The sequence below is a fragment of the Blennius ocellaris genome (genome assembly GCF_963422515.1).
Source record: "Blennius ocellaris genome assembly, chromosome: 19".
NCBI lineage: Eukaryota > Metazoa > Chordata > Actinopteri > Blenniiformes > Blenniidae > Blennius > Blennius ocellaris.
The window spans coordinates 25,043,640-25,059,317 of NC_137668.1; the positions used below are offsets into that span (position 1 = coordinate 25,043,640).

The 15,678-nt window shown below is 45.1% G+C and overlaps 1 protein-coding gene across 1 annotated transcript in view; it reads right to left on the reverse strand.

Annotated features, from left to right (window-relative positions):
• Positions 1–15,678, reverse strand: part of kcnh2b (potassium voltage-gated channel, subfamily H (eag-related), member 2b) — a gene marked incomplete at its 3' end in the record, with an annotated part of 112,739 nt that overhangs the window by 86,835 nt on the left and 10,226 nt on the right.

Sequence of the window (15,678 nt, forward strand, 5' to 3'; positions counted from 1 at the left end):
AGTAGAGGGATAGTTGATACCAGCAGAGGGATAGTTGATACCAGTAGAGGGATAGTCGATACCAGTATCGGTACAGCCGTCATCTGAACCTCCGACACTCTAAACTAATGAAAAAACACAATCAGGAGATTCTTCAACATGAAAACTTCGTCCGACCAGAAACAAACCAGAAGAGCCTGAATGATTCATCAGCCTGAAATATTGAGGAGTGTAAATCAGGGCGGGGGGGGGGGGGGGGGGGGGGGGGGGAGGAGGAGGGGGGGGGGCACCTGTAACCTAAACTGACCTGACCAGTCCTCAGCTGATTAACAACCGAGTGAGGAAGAGGAGGGAGAGGAGGCAGGGAGGGAGAGGAGGAAGAGGCGGCAGGGAGGGAGAGGAGGAAGAGGCGGCAGGGAGGGAGAGGAGGCAGGGAGGGAGAGGAGGCAGGGAGGAAGAGGAGGCAGGGAGGAAGAGGAGGCAGGGATGGAGAGGCGGCAGGGAGGGAGAGGAGGAAGAGGAGTGAGAGGAGGAAGAGGAGGCAGGGAGGAAGAGGAGGAAGAGGAGGCAGGGAGGGAGAGGCGGGCAGGGAGGAAGAGGAGTGAGAGGAGGAAGAGGAGGAGAGGTGGCAGGGAGGAAGAGGAGTGAGAGGAGGAAGAGGAGGCAGGGAGGAAGAGGAGGAAGAGGAGGAGGGCGATAAAAACAGGACGAGGGGAAGTAGAGCAAAAAACACCTGACATTTAAATGAGGGATAACGAGGAGGAGGAGGAAGAGGAAGAGGAAGAGGAGGAGGAGGAGGAGGAGGAAGAGGAAGAGGAAGAGGAGGAGGAGGAGGAAGAGGAAGAGGAAGAGGAGGAGGAGGAGGAAGAGGAAGAGGAAGAGGAAGAGGAAGATTGACCAACAGTCCAGACACTTTTCCAGCCTCACTTATCATTATCATCATTATTATTATTATTATTATTTTTATTATCATTATTATTATTATTATTATTATCATCATTATTATTATTATTATTATTTTTATTATCATTATTATCATTATTATTATTATTATTATCATCATTATTATTATTATTATTATTTTATTATCATTATTATTATTATTATTATTATTATCATTATCTCCTTCAGGATGTATCCTAACTCCTTTCCTAACTCCTTTCCTAAGTCCTTTCCTACCTCCTTCAGGAAGCCTCACCAGTTCAGAACTGCTTTAAACGTGTATTATCTGTACAACAACAATAATAATCTATAAACAAAGCAGGCAGAAGGTCAGAGGTCGAGGTGAGCAGCCAATAGAAACCCTGGATTTCCTTCCAGGACAAATTTTGTCTCTGAAACAAAAACGGACTTTATTTTCTTGACTTGTTTATTATTTATCTTCTCGGCTGCTGATGAAGTTCTTCATGGTGTAACTTTGATTCCTGCCCTTGTTTCACTCTGGTTCCCTCTGGAGCTTATTAAACTGCAGCAATCATCACAACAGCTGGGGGGGGCGGGGGGGGGGGGGGGGGGGGGGGGGCGGGGGGGGGAGAACAAAACAGATCCATCGTGACCACATTGTTTGTCTCCGACAGCTGAACTTAAAACCAGCAGTAGAACCATCCTGGTCATTTAAATGTTGTTTATCGTTTCATTTACAACAACAATATTAAACTGTGGAGTATAAAATATAAACAGTTCTTTATTATAAAGATAATAAATAAAGGTTGTTTTCCTTTAATAAAGGTTGAAAATGTTTGTTTGACTCAGTTTCTTTTTTTAACATGTCACAATATATTGTCTTTATCTATAAATATCAGTGACGTCAATCATTAAAAACTAACTAATTAATCACACAATTTCCTGTAATTAATTGTGATTAATCACCTTATTTTTCTCCTGAAGACTGAAGCTGGAAATTAGATTTTTGAGGCAAAACGCTCGTCCACCATGACAGCTGGACACTCGTCCACCATGACGGCTGGACGGACGTCACCACGGCGGCTGGACACTCGTCCACCACGGCGGCTGGACGGCTGGACGGACGTCCACCACGGCGGCTGGACACTCGTCCACCACGGCGGCTGGACGGCTGGACGCTCGTCCACCACGGCGGCTGGACACTCGTCCACCACGGCGGCTGGACGGCTGGACGCTCGTCCACCACGGCGGCTGGACACTCGTCCACCACGGCGGCTGGACGGCTGGACGGACGTCCACCACGGCGGCTGGATGGCTGGACGCTCGTCCACCACGGCGGCTGGACGGCTGGACGGACGTCCACCACGGCGGCTGGACACTCGTCCACCACGGTGGCTGGACGGCTGGACGGACGTCCACCACGGCGGCTGGACACTCGTCCACCACGGCGGCTGGACGGCTGGACGCTCGTCCACCACGGCGGCTGGACACTCGTCCACCATGGTGGCTGGACGGCTGGACACTCGTCCACCATGGTGGGCTGGACGGCTGGACGGACGTCCACCACGGCGGCTGGACACTCGTCCACCACGGTGGCTGGACGGCTGGACGGACGTCCACCACGGCGGCTGGACGCTCGTCCACCACGGCGGCTGGACACTCGTCCACCACGGCGGCTGGACGGCTGGACGCTCGTCCACCACGGCGGCTGGACACTCGTCCACCATGGTGGCTGGACGGCTGGACACTCGTCCACCATGGTGGCTGGACACCCGTCCACCGCTACAGCTGGACGTCGGTCCAGAAGCGTCCAGACCCCTCAGACCCAGGAGGACAGATGTCCTCTGAAAGGCTCCTTATCTTAACCTCATTTCCTGGTTTCCCAGCCGATAACACTGATATCGCCTCTACCGCGGCTTCAGCCACCAGCTAGCGTCCATTACGCCACGCAGCCAGCAGGCAAAGTGAATTAGCGCCTGGCGGGACGCCGCCGCACCTCGTGACCTCGTGACCTTTGACTGAAGCCTGACAGACGTCACTGAGGGACAAACTCACACGGTAGAACGACAAGCCTCGTCTTCTCCTTTTCCTACGAGTCAAATCTTCTTCATATTGAAATTCTTCTTTACTTTTTAATTTTTTTCCATTCGTTTCTCTCTCATTTTAATCGTTCCTTCATTTGAAATAAATTAATAAAATTAAATAAATCAATAATTAAATACTAAATAAATAAAATTAATTAAATAAACTAAATTAAATAAATCAATACTAAATACTAAATAAATTAAATTAAATAAATAAACTAAAGTAAATAAATCAACACTAAATACTAAATAAATAAAAAATGAATAAATTAAATTAAATAAATCCATAATAAATACTAAATAAGTCAAATTAAATAAATAAAATGTATTAAATAAACTAAATTAAATATATCAATAATAAATGCTAAATAAATAAAATAAAATAAATTAAAATTAACCAACAAGTACAAAATAAATAAATAAATTTAATTAATTAAATTAAACAATAATTAAATACTAAATAAATATATAACAAGTAAACTAAATAAATCAATAATAAATACTAAATTAATCAATTAATTAAATTAATCAATAATTAAATACTAAATAAATTAAATTAAATAAATTAAATTAAATACATAATAAATAATAAACAATAAATAAATAATAAATAATAAATCATAAGTAAATATCACTCCTCACGTTGTTCATAGCAGCAGAAGAAGGAATCGTTCCATTCAGTGACGGCGACGTCGAGGAGGTTGTGTCGCATTTGCTGTTATTTTATGCTTTTATTTTGAAATCAAACACAGACATACGACTCTGACACAGAATAATTAACGACTCGAGGCGTCAGACAGATGTTGGAAGACAAACCGCTGGAACGAATCTGTTTCTGTTTGGAGACGTCATGTTTATGATCCACGGCTTTATTTTAGGCTTTTATTCTGATAGAGACACGTTGGTCTGTTTTGTGTTTTAAATACATTTGCAAAGAAAATTCGAAGGAAAGCGAGTTCATATATATATATATATATATATATATATATATATATATATATATATATATATATATGTTAAATTAAATCATTATTTTGTCCAAGTTCTGGAAATGAAGCTCAAATTTAACATCAGTTGTTCTAAAGTTCATTTCAAAGTTAAAAAGAGTTGAACGGATGAATTTGTTCATTCTCAGGAAAGGATGGAGAGAATGAAGGAAGACAGGAGAGGATAAGAAGCAAGAGAACAGGTGGTGGAGAGAAAATGAAAGGTTAAAAAAAGATGATATAAAAAAGTAATAAAGAGAAAGAGTGAAGATTGGAAAGAGCAAACAGCTGTCGGAGAGCGGAAGGTGAAGAAACATAAAGAGGTGAAGAAACCAGGCGAGGAGTCGGAGTGATGGAGGAGTGTGAGTGGAGGAGGTGAAGAGCGAGGGAGGGAGGGAGCGAGGAAGATAAGTGCATCAAAGGTAATGAGAGAGCGAGTGAGGAGGGACAGGATGAAGGAGTGGAGCTCCACCTTCCACCGGGACGGATGGAGAGAACAGACGGAGAGCTGGCTTTTATTCTGCACTTCATTCAACCACGGCCAGATTTTATTAACAGAGAGAGAGAGAGAGAGAGAGAGAGAGAGAGAGAGAGAGAGAGAGAGAGAGAGAGAGAGAGAGAGAGAGAGAGAGAGACAGAGACAGAGACAGAGAGAGAGAGACACACAGAGAGAGAGAGAGAGAGAGAGAGAGAGAGAGAGACAGAGAGAGACTGAGACAGGGAGAGACAGAGGGAGAGAGAGAGGGCGAGAGAGAGAGAGAGAGAGAGAGAGAGAGAGACAGAGACTGAGAGAGACAGAGACAGTGAGAGACAGAGACTGAGAGAGAGACAGAGACAGTGAGAGACAGAGGGAGAGAGAGAGGGCGAGAGAGAGAGAGAGAGAGAGAGAGAGAGAGACAGAGACTGAGAGAGACAGAGACAGTGAGAGACAGAGACTGAGAGAGAGACAGAGACAGTGAGAGACAGAGACAGTGAGAGACAGAGACAGTGAGAGACAGAGACAGAGAGAGAGACAGAGAGAGAGAGTGACAGAGACAGCGAGAGAGAGTGACAGAGACAGAGAGAGACAGAGACAGAGAGAGAGCGTGACAGAGACAGAGAGAGAGAGAGAGTGACAGAGACAGAGAGAGAGAGACAGAGAGAGAGAGACAGAGAGAGAGAGACAGAGACAGAGAGAGAGAGACAGAGGAGAGAGAGACAGAGACAGAGAGAGAGAGAGTGACAGAGACAGAGAGAGAGAGACAGAGAGAGAGAGACAGAGACAGAGAGAGAGAGAGTGACAGAGACAGAGACAGAGACAGAGACAGAGAGAGAGAGAGTGACAGAGACAGAGACAGAGAGAGAGAGAGTGACAGAGACAGAGACAGAGACAGAGACAGAGAGAGAGAGAGTGACAGAGACAGAGACAGAGACAGAGACAGAGAGAGAGAGAGTGACAGAGACAGAGACAGAGACAGAGACAGAGAGAGAGAGAGTGACAGAGACAGAGACAGAGAGAGACAGAGACAGAGAGAGAGAGTGACAGAAACAGTGAGAGACAGAGAGAGAGAGACAGAGACAGAGAGAAACAGAGAGATCGAGAGAGTATAGAAGGAGATATAAATCAAATCAATTGAATAATGAAGAGTGTTAATGGTCCTAATTATAACCAGGCTGCCATTAGCACACACACACACACACACACACACACACACACACACACACACACACACACACACACACACACACACACACACACACACACACACACACACACACACACACACACATACACATACAACTGTGTGTTCACCATGCAGCAGGAAGGCTGACGAGCCAACAGAGAGAGAGAGAGAGAGAGAGGGGGCGAGAGAGGCTCCAACCCAATCTAAAAGACTTTTGATTGACAAAGTGACAGAATGAGACGAACAAATGAAGGACGAGAAGCGAGTCAGTGCCGGTGCTCGTTTACTGTTTGTTTTGTTTGTTGTGGATATATAACCGCCCCCCCCTCCCCCTCACCCCCCCCCCCCTTCTCCCCCCCCCCCCCCCCCCCCTCCCTCATTACGGGTGTCGGGCCTCAAATTGGTTTGTTTTTAAAAAGACTTATTAGTGAGGTATCACTGTGTGTGTGTGTGTGTGTGTGTGTGTGTGTGTGTGTGTGTGTGTGAGAGAGAGCAAATGAGGCCAGTTTCCAGAAGCAGATGAAAGAAGGACACTTGATCAGACAGAAGACAATCAGCCTCCACGTGTCCTCATGGAGGGACGTCCTACCACGTCTCTGTTTATCAATATGGACACGGACAGACGGGACAGTGGACGTGTTGGTATGTGTGTGTGTGTGTGTGTGTGTGTGTGTGTGTGTGTGTGTGTGTGTGTGTGGAGACGCTGAGCTGAAAGACGCCGGAGGGACAAAACTTTATTCTGAATATTAGATTCTATAAGGAAAAAGCTGAGAAAATCAACCGAGAAGATCTGTGAAATATGACGTTTTTATTTCATTCATGAGGACCGTGTGTGTGTGTGTGTGTGTGTGTGTGTGTGTGTGTGTGTGTGTGTTTATGTGTGTGTGTGTGTGTGTGTGTGTGTGTCAGGCCTCATTACAGGGCAGAGGGTGGAGGAAGTGTCTTCACACAGTCGGGGAGAGAAAAGAGACGAGCGCCGACTAATTAGGCGACAATACCAGTCCAGCTGGCTTTACGTTTGACACACACACACACACACACACACACACACACACACACACACACACACACACACACACACACACACACACACACACACACACACACACACACACACACACACACACACACACACACACATCTCCTCAGTAGAACTTTTCTCTCGACATCATGCGTTTTATTTGTTCTGCCTGCTCTGACATCACGACGGAGGGATGGACAAGGGACGGACAGAGGGATGGATGGGGGATGGATGGGACGGACGGATGGATGGAGGGGAGACGGAGGGATGGAATGGGGGACGGAGGGACAGAGTGATGGATGGGGACGGAGGGATAGACGGGGGACGGAGGGATGGATGGACGGGGACGGGGGACGAGGGATGGATGGGGGATGGACGGGGGATGGACGGAGTGATAGACGGGGGATGGATTGAGGGATGGACAGACGGATGGACAGACAGGGACAGAGGGACGGATGGAGGACAGATGGATGGATGGAGGGATAGACGGGGGACAGAGGGACGGACGGAGGGATGGACAGATGGACAGAGGGATGGATAGAGGGACAGTGGGATGGACAGAGGGACAGAGGGATGGATAGAGGGACAGTGGGATGGACAGATGGATGGATGGAGGGATAGACGGGGGACAGAGGGACAGACGGAGGGAGGAATGGAGGGACAGTGGGATGACATAGGGACAGAGGGATGGACAGAGGGACAGTGGGATGACAGAGGGACAGAGGGATGGACAGAGGGACAGTGGGGATGACAGAGGGACAGAGGGATGGACAGAGGGACAGTGGGATGACAGAGGGACAGAGGGATGGACAGAGGGACAGACGCCAGTCGTCCTCCTCAGCAGCCCCTCATTTAGATTCCAGGACGTCGTCCCTCACTCTGGGCTGCGACTCGACAGACGTTAACGTCGTCTTCACAAGGTGCCGCCACTTTTAAACAGACGCCTGATGGCGATCGATAGTCCATTTGTCAGCCGGCGGTACGGCGGTATGGCGGGGCGGCGGTATGGCGGCGGGCCAGGAGGCCGTTTGTCACGATGGGAGCAGAATTAAAACAGAAAATATTCAAACTCCCGTCACAAAGACTCGATCGAACCACGACAGGCGTCCAGGTCCTGTTGCCTCGGCGACGGGGAGACGAAATAATGAGGTTTGTTTACAAGCTGCCGACTCGTTTCTCATCACTTCGGAGCGTTTTGTCCGTTTCCACGACAACCGAGTGACTGGAAACACTACTTTCTGGAGGAAAGGCTCCCAAAGAGGAAGTTTCCCCGACGACGTCATCGGAGGGAATCCCCAGGAATACCGCGACGCCGTCCAATCAGAAACCATGTCTTTCATCCAACAATGAGGTGATGAAAGAGCCTCATGTCTCATCCTGATCTGAGAATCAACGATTAAACCGTTTTACAGTGAGAACGACTTCTAGCTCCACGTCGATAAAACGACTTAGTAAACGACATTAATTGACACGTCGTCTGCAAACAATCAGTGAGAAGTTCAGGTTGAGGTGAACGTCCTGCTGAAGGGTAGAAGAAGAGTAGAAGAAGGGTAGAAGGGTAGAAGAGTAGAAGAAGGGAGAAGAAGAGTAGAAGAAGAGTAGAAGAAGGGTAGAAGAGTAGAAGAAGGGTAGAAGAGTAGAAGAAGAGTAGAAGGGTAGAAGAGTAGAAGAAGAGTAGAAGAAGAGTAGAAGAAGAGTAGAAGAAGAGTAGAAGAAGGGTAGAAGAGTAGAAGAAGGGTAGAAGAAGAGTAGAAGGGTAGAAGAAGGGTAGAAGATGAGTAGAAGAAGGTAGAAGAAAAGTAGAAGAAGGGTAGAAGAAGGGTAGAAGAAGGGTAGAAGAAGAGTAGAAGAAGAGTAGAAGAAGGGAAGAAGAGTAGAAGGGTAGAAGAAGGGTAGAAGAAGAGTAGAAGAAGAGTAGAAGAAGAGTAGAAGAAGGGTAGAAGAGTAGAAGAAGAGTATAAGGGTAGAAGAAGAGTAGAAGAAGGGTAGAAGAAGAGTAGAAGAAGAGTAGAAGAAGGGTAGAAGAGTAGAAGAAGGGTAGAAGAGTAGAAGAAGAGTAGAAGGGTAGAAGAGTAGAAGAAGAGTAGAAGAAGAGTAGAAGAAGGGTAGAAGAGTAGAAGAAGGGTAGAAGAAGAGTAGAAGGGTAGAAGAAGGGTAGAAGATGAGTAGAAGAAGGGTAGAAGAAAAGTAGAAGAAGAGTAGAAAGAAGGGTAGAAGAAGGGTAGAAGAAGAGTAGAAGAAGAGTAGAAGAAGGGTAGAAGAAGGGAAGAAGAGTAGAAGGGTAGAAGAAGGGTAGAAGAAGAGTAGAAGAAGAGTAGAAGAAGAGTAGAAGAAGGGTAGAAGAGTAGAAGAAGAGTATAAGGGTAGAAGAAGAGTAGAAGAAGGGTAGAAGAAGAGTAGAAGAAGAGTAGAAGAAGGGTAGAAGAAGGGTAGAAGGGTAGAAGAAGAGTAGAAGAAGAGTAGAAGAAGGGTAGAAGAAGGGAAGAAGAGTAGAAGAAGGGTAGAAGAAAAGTAGAAGAAGAGTAGAAGAAGGGTAGAAGAAGGGTAGAAGAAGAGTAGAAGAAGAGTAGAAGAAGGGTAGAAGAAGGGAAGAAGAGTAGAAGGGTAGAAGAAGGGTAGAAGAAGAGTAGAAGAAGAGTAGAAGAAGAGTAGAAGAAGGGTAGAAGAGTAGAAGAAGAGTATAAGGTAGAAGAAGAGTAGAAGAAGGGTATAGAAGAAGAGTAGAAGAAGAGTAGAAGAAGGGTAGAAGAAGGGTAGAAGGGTAGAAGAAGAGTAGAAGAAGAGTAGAAGAAGGGTAGAAGAAGGGAAGAAGAGTAGAAGAAGAGTAGAAGAAGGGTAGAAGAAGGGAAGAAGAGTAGAAGAAGGGTAGAAGAAGAGTAGAAGAAGAGTAGAAGAAGGGTAGAAGGGTATAAGAAGAGTAGAAGAAGAGTAGAAGAAGGGTAGAAGAAGGGAAGAAGAGTAGAAGAAGGGTAGAAGAAGAGTAGAAGAAGAGTAGAAGAAGAGTAGAAGAAGGGTAGAAGAGTAGAAGAAGGGTAGAAGAAGAGTAGAAGGGTAGAAGAAGGGTAGAAGATGAGTAGAAGAAGGGTAGAAGAAAAGTAGAAGAAGAGTAGAAGAAGGGTAGAAGAAGGGTAGAAGAAGAGTAGAAGAAGAGTAGAAGAAGGGTAGAAGAAGGGAAGAAGAGTAGAAGGGTAGAAGAAGGGTAGAAGAAGAGTAGAAGAAGAGTAGAAGAAGAGTAGAAGAAGGGTAGAAGAGTAGAAGAAGAGTATAAGGGTAGAAGAAGAGTAGAAGAAGGGTAGAAGAAGAGTAGAAGAAGAGTAGAAGAAGGGTAGAAGAGTAGAAGAAGGGTAGAAGAGTAGAAGAAGAGTAGAAGGGTAAGAAGAGTAGAAGAAGAGTAGAAGAAGGGTAGAAGAGTAGAAGAAGGGTAGAAGAAGAGTAGAAGGGTAGAAGAAGGGTAGAAGATGAGTAGAAGAAGGGTAGAAGAAAAGTAGAAGAAGAGTAGAAGAAGGGTAGAAGAAGGGTAGAAGAAGAGTAGAAGAAGAGTAGAAGAAGGGTAGAAGAAGGGAAGAAGAGTAGAAGGGTAGAAGAAGGGTAGAAGAAGAGTAGAAGAAGAGTAGAAGAAGAGTAGAAGAAGGGTAGAAGAGTAGAAGAAGAGTATAAGGGTAGAAGAAGAGTAGAAGAAGGGTAGAAGAAGAGTAGAAGAAGAGTAGAAGAAGAGTAGAAGAAGGGTAGAAGAAGGGTAGAAGGGTAGAAGAAGAGTAGAAGAGGTAGAAGAAGGGAAGAAGAGTAGAGAAGAGTAGAAGAAGGGTAGAAGAAGGGAAGAAGAGTAGAAGAAGGGTAAAGAAGAGTAGAAGAAGGGTAGAAGGGTATAAGAAGAGTAGAAGAAGAGTAGAAGAAGGGTAGAAGAAGGGAAGAAGAGTAGAAGAAGGGTAGAAGAAGAGTAGAAGAAGAGTAGAAGAAGGGTAGAAGAAGAGTAGAAGAAGAGTAGAAGAAGAGTAGAAGAAGTGTAGAAGAAGGGTAGAAGGGTAGAAGAAGAGTAGAAGAAGAGTAGAAGAAGGGTAGAAGAAGGGTAGAAGAAGGGTAGAAGAAGAGTAGAAGAGAGTAGAAGAAGAGTAGAAGAAGGGAAGAAGAGTAGAAGAAGGGTAGAACTGTTCTTCTACTGGTCTTTTAAAGAAGTGATGTCGAAGAGTCAAACTGAGTTCTACTGCTGCTCTTAACCACAGGAGAGGGATGGAGGAGGAGGGGAGGAGAGAGATGGTGGAGGGGGGGAGGAGAGAGGGAGGAGGAGGATTAATAATGGATGGAGAACGTCCACCTTGTGTAAAGGTGAACTCACTGAGGGACAATTAGTAGAAACTGAAGCCAAACATCCTGATGGGAGGAGGAGGAGGAGGAGGAGGAGGAGGAGGAGGAGGAGGAGGAGGAGGAGGAGGAGGAAGACTCTCCTGCTTACAGTATCATGTGGACGGTGAAGGTCAGAGGTCATCCTCTCCTCCTCCCCATCATTCCTTCCCTCCTCCTCTTCACGTCTACAAGAAGTTAAACTTTCAGCTCCTCTGAACTCTTTTATTGATTTTTAATTCTTCCTCAGAGTAGAACAGTGTAGAGTAGAGTAGTACAGTAGAGTACAGTAGAGTAGAATAGAGTAGAGTACAGTAGAGTAGAATAGAGTTCAGTACAGTAGAGTAGAATAGAGTTCAGTACAGTAGAGTAGAATAGAGTTCAGTAGAGTAGAGTACAGTAGAGTAGAATAGAGTACAGTAGAGTAAGAGTACAGTAGAGTAGAATAGAGTATAGTACAGTACAGTAGAATAGAGTTCAGTAGAGTAGAGTACAGTAGAGTACAGTAGAGTAGAATAGAGTTCAGTACAGTACAGTAGAATAGAGTTCAGTAGAGTAGAGTACAGTAGAGTAGAATAGAGTACAGTAGAGTACAGTAGAGTAGAATGGAGTTCAGTACAGTAGAGTAGAATAGAGTTCAGTAGAGTAGAGTACAGTAGAGTAGAATAGAGTACAGTAGAGTAGGGGGGAAGTGGAGTGGACCCCCCTACTCCACTACCCCCCCTACTCCACTCCACCTCGTCATCAATCTGGGAGCTGCTTTCAGCTCGGCGCCACCGCCACCATCCCCGCTCCGTGGAGTCTAGTGGTGATGAGGTTGTGACGACGCCATCAGTCGTTCCTCAGGCGGAGAAGGCCCACGAGGGACTGCAGGAGGTTCCGGCCTATTTAACTCCTCGCCTCCATTACGCTGAACGACTTCTAAACAAAGTGCAGCACATTAAAACAACAATGTGTTTGTTTGTACGCAGGATCCCTGGTGTTTACTGTTTGGAGCTGACGAGACGCTAACGACTCCTGCTGCTTCGGCTTCCCTACGACAAGATGAGAAAACCTTCCTCATGCTGACCTGCACTGACCTGACCACAACAACAAACACAACAAACAACAACAAACAACAAACAACCTCAGAGAGAAACACTGAGATTTATTTAACAATGAAAACTAAAGTCTTTCCTGGACATGAGAACAACAAACTCTGATGAAGCTTTATAGTCTTTCCTCATCACGACTTCCTCAGTACCTCATCTTCCTCAGTACCTCATCACGACTTCCTCAGTACCTCATCTTCCTCAGTACCACATCTTCCTCAGTACCTCATCGTCCTCAGTACCTCATCATGACTTCCTCAGTACCACATCTTCCTCAGTACCACATCTTCCTCAGTACCACATCTTCATCAGTACCTCATCTTCCTCAGTACCTCATCATGACTTCCTCAGTACCACATCTTCCTCAGTACCACATCTTCCTCAGTACCACATCTTCCTCAGTACCTCATCATGACTTCCTCAGTACCACATCTTCCTCAGTACCTCATCATGACTTCCTCAGTACCACATCTTCCTCAGTACCTCATCTTCCTCAGTACCTCATCTTCCTCAGTACCTCATCATGACTTCCTCAGTACCTCATCTTCCTCAGTACCACATCTTCCTCAGTACCTCATCATGACTTCCTCAGTACCTCATCTTCCTCAGTACCTCATCTTCCTCAGTACCTCATCATGACTTCCTCAGTACCACATCTTCCTCAGTACCTCATCATGACTTCCTCAGTACCACATCTTCCTCAGTACCTCATCTTCCTCAGTACCTCATCTTCCTCAGTACCTCATCATGGCTTCCTCAGTACCTCATCATGACTTCCTCAGTACCTCATCTTCCTCAGTACCTCATCTTCCTCAGTACCTCATCATGACTTCCTCAGTACCTCATCTTCCTCAGTACCTCATCATGACTTCCTCAGTACCTCATCATGACTTCCTTAGTACCTCATCTTCCTCAGTACCTCATAGGTCCTGCTAATAATATAAAATACAATAAAATCCATCTGCTGCCAATGAGAACAGTCAAATATGAGAATCCTTTTGATTTAATTCATCTGAATGAGAACAAATCGCTTTTCAAAATTCCCTTGAAATCGTCACCAAACTGAACAACTGGGCACATCGTTTAACCCTAACCCGTCTGAAACAACCTTTAACACACACGCACACACACACACACACACACACACACACACACACACACACACACACACACACACACACACACACACACACACACACACACACACACACACACACACACACACACACACACACACACACACACACACACACACACACACACACACACACACACACACACACACAGAAATGTCAGAGCCATTGAGGTTTTGCTCGTCAGACTCATTAGAATAAATCACTGCTGAAATGTCAGCGTCACATTAACAGACGTCGTTTCACACAAACAAGGAACGACTCTCCCCCCCCCCCCCCCCCCCCAGAAGGTGAGGGAAAAAGAGGGACACGTCAGGAATATTGAAATAACATCGGAATAAATGCTCGGCGGATATTTGTGGATCGGCGGAACAAAGTCAGGTGATCGAATTACCTGAAGCCATCTGGACGCACATCTGTGTGTGTGTGTGTGTGTGTGTGTGTGTGTGTGTGTGTGTGTGTGTGTGTGTGTGTGTGTGTGCGTGCGCTCTCGACTTGTGTTTTTTTGCGGTCCGTTTCCATGACAACCGCGCTGCGAGTCACCGAAGACGCGACTTTCTGAAAACGCTCCGACCTCGTCTCCATGGAAACGAGGGAAGAAACAGAGAACACACACACACACAGACAAACAAACACACACAGACAAACATACACAGACAAACACACAGACACACACACACACACAGACAAACACACACAGACAAACAGACACACACACACACACACAGACAAACACACACAAACACACAGACAAACAAACACACACAAACAAACACAGACAAACAAACACAAACACACAGACAAACAGACACACACAGACAAACACACACAGACAAACAGACACACACACACACACACAGACAAACACACACAAACACACAGACAAACAAACACACACAAACACACAGACAAACACACACAAACACACAGACAAACAAACACACACAAACACACAGACAAACACAAACACACAAACAAACACAGACAAACACAAACACACAGACAAACAAACACACACAAACATACACAGACAAACACACAAACACAGACAAACAGACAAACACAGACAAACACAAACACACAGACAAACAAACACACACAAACAAACACAGACAAACACAAACACACAGACAAACACACAAACACAGACAAACAGACAAACACAAACACACAGACAAACACACACACAGACAAACAGACAAACACAGACAAACACAAACAAACAGACAAACAAACACACACAAACAAACACAGACAAACACAAACACACAGACAAACACACACACAGACAAACACACACACAGACACACAGACAAACAAACACACACAAACACAGACAAACACAAACACACAGACAAACAAACACACACAAACAAACACAGACAAACAAACACAAACACACAGACAAACAGACACACACAGACAAACACACACAGACAAACAGACACACACAGACAAACACACACAAACACACAGACAAACAAACACACACAAACACACAGACAAACACACACAAACACACAGACAAACAAACACACACAAACACACAGACAAACAAACACACACAAACAAACACAGACAAACACAAACACACAGACAAACAAACACACACAAACATACACAGACAAACACACAAACACAGACAAACAGACAAACACAGACAAACACAAACAAACAGACAAACAAACACACACAAACAAACACAGACAAACACAAACACACAGACAAACACACAAACACAGACAAACAGACAAACACAAACACACAGACAAACACACACACAGACAAACAGACAAACACAGACAAACACAAACACACAGACAAACAAACACACACAAACAAACACAGACAAACACAAACACACAGACAAACACACACACAGACAAACACACACACAGACAAACAGACAAACACAGACACACAGACAAACAAACACACACAAACACAGACAAACACAAACACACAGACAAACAAACACACACAAACAAACACAGACAAACAAACACAAACACACAGACAAACAGACACACACAGACAAACACACACAGACAAACAGACACACACAGACAAACAGACACACACACACACACACAGACAAACACACACAAACACACAGACAAACAAACACACACAAACACACAGACAAACACACACAAACACACAGACAAACAAACACACACAAACATACACAGACAAACACACAAACACAGACAAACAGACAAACACAGACAAACACAAACACACAGACAAACAAACACACACAAACAAACACAGACAAACACAAACACACAGACAAACACACAAACACAGACAAACAGACAAACACAAACACACAGACAAACACACACACAGACAAACACAGACAAACACAAACACACAGACAAACAAACACACACAAACAAACACAGACAAACACAAACACACAGACAAACACACACACAGACAAACACACACACAGACAAACAGACAAACACAGACA